Raw genomic sequence first — 2480 nt, 5'->3', positions numbered from 1 at the left:
AGTTTGTTTCTTTCTGGGAAAGTATATTTTCTACTCTTTAAAAAGAAGGACCTAGAAAAGCGAAATGGTTCTTCTTTGTAAGTCTACATTCCCTTTCCCCATTTTCTGTGTACTTTCTGAGACCGCAGATTTGGGGGCCGACAGCATGTATCAGCCTTTAAAGAAAATTATAATAAAACTTAAAGGAAGTTAAATTAAATATATTTAATTCAAATGAAACTTGAAATTACAAATGAAAATTTAGAATTAAAAATATAAATTAAATACATTGGAAGGGGAGGGGAAACATGAGAGACTAAGGACTGCGAAAATCAATATGAGGGCTTTGAAGGGGCGAGGGGTGGGAGGTTGGGGGAACCAGGTGGTGAGTATTAGAGAAGGCCCCTATTGCATGGAGCACTGGGTTTGTTGTAAAAACAAGAAATACTGGTATGCTGAAATGAAAATTAAAAACAAAAGAGAAAAATGAAAAAACTTAAATAAAAACATTTAAAGAAAAACACAGGGATTTTTCATAAGAGATCTACGAGGGCTGTGAGTTGTGTAAACCTGGTGAATCACAGACCTGTACCCCTGGAGATAAAAATATACTCTATGTTTTTTTAAAAAAATAATTGAAATAAAATAATAAATAAATGGGGATGTACAAAGGGATGAAACAAAGAAAATGCAAGACAATGGGCATCATTTGAGGGGCTCAGTCCTTTCATGAAATGTCAATGGTTTCTCTACTCTAATGAAAAGATGAACTTGGTTAGATTGCATCAATACCCATAACCACACAGAATGCTGTGCTGCTTCGAGGAGGGACAGAATCAGCTTTCGAAGGCAGAAACAAAATTCGGTAGTATTGAAAACCTAAAATTGAACAAGACTTCTACCAACCTAGACGGGGACATCATAGCGAGTATAAGAAGGGGCGGGGGAAACACTGAAGGTACAACAAATGGAAAAAAAACACAGACTGAAATGTGTATAGAAAGATATTCTCAGAGAATGGAGAAAGTATGAGAATCAGGAAGTAAATTCCTCCAAGTCATCAGATAGAAGTTAAAAATTCAGGAAAATTAAATGGACTCCTGGGACATACGAACAAAGCTTGAAACTCCTGTTAATGAGAAGAGCAAAAGGAGGACTTCGTCTCTCCAAAGATTTTATACCATCTCTACCCAGCAAGGCTCCAATCAGAATACCATCCAAGATGACTGAGGATGGTCCATATGTTCATAGGTTACCTAGGTGAATAGAACACGTACAGAGATGGGATGAACGGTAGTGTACAGTTTCAATGGACCCCAACTGGATGGAGGGATTCAATGCAATCCAGTTTCTGATCTAGCAAGTGCCTGTGCCCGTGGGTAAGCCAGTTCTCCTATTGCCCTGGACACGAAAAGGGCTCGTCATTCCCCGGCAAATCTGAAGAAAGAAGCGAGAGCAAGACTGAGGGAGAAAGAGAGTGAGAGGAGAATCTGATGGGATAGGATGTCTTACAAAAGGTCTCTTGAAATGACCCGAGGAAATAGACCAACACGAAAGGGCAGACTTTGACCAAGCGGTGCTAAACGACGTGAATATCCACGTGGAACAGAAGAGGTCCGAATGCTATTCCAGACTGATGGAGCCTACATATGAAAGAAGACATCAGAAGTTGTCTGGAAGATACAATAGGAAACCCTTTGGAGGATCTGGGGGAGGTGGCAGAGATGAGTGGAAATGACAGGAAGACAAGGTTCTCTCTTTAGGCGAGTGACTGGCCTTGCTGGATGGGATTCAGGAGCTGGCAATGGCCATCTTCCTGGACACTTGAAGAGTCTGACCAGAGAAGAAAGCAGCCATATGGAGACAAGTAAACATGATACATGGACAAAGAGAAAAGTGTTTTGCCGGTTTCCAGTCCCTAGTTCTTGATTCTGAAATTTTAGTTCTGTAGCACTTCTTTTGATTTTTTAAAAATATTTTTTCTTTATTTATCTGACAGAGATCACAAGTAGGCAGAGAGGCAGGCAGAGAGAGAGGAGGAAGCAGGCTACCTGCAGAGCAGAAAGCCCGATGTGGGACTCGATCCCAGGACCCTGGGATCATGACCTGAGCCGAAGGCAGAGGCTTAACCCATTGAGCCACCCAGGTGCCCCGTCTTCTTTTGGATTTTTATGAACTGCTGTGGTATCCACCCCTACAGGAACCTGGACATTCCTTTGTTTTTTGTTTTTGTTTACTTGCTTTTCCCTTTTGGTTCCTCCAGTTTTCTTTGGATTGCTGCCACTTGCAAGCAAAGGGGTCTTGTAAAAAATACCACACCAAGGAAATTCACACGTCCTTAGGAGCTATAGAGTAAGTTCCTGTAAGGGAAGGACACAATGAGATGCACATTTTAGAGTGATCATCTTAGAATAAGTTTAGAGGATGAATTGGTGTGAGGATGGGAGGGAAAGGGGCATATTCCTGAAGATGACATGACAGGTTGGAAGGCCGTTATGGTC

This window comes from Mustela putorius, unplaced genomic scaffold (assembly GCF_011764305.1).
Source record: "Mustela putorius furo isolate JIRA1106 unplaced genomic scaffold, ASM1176430v1.1 tig00000328_pilon_pilon_pilon, whole genome shotgun sequence".
NCBI lineage: Eukaryota > Metazoa > Chordata > Mammalia > Carnivora > Mustelidae > Mustela > Mustela putorius.
The sequence above is the reverse complement of the archived record's forward strand: the minus strand, read 5'-3'. Positions refer to the sequence as shown.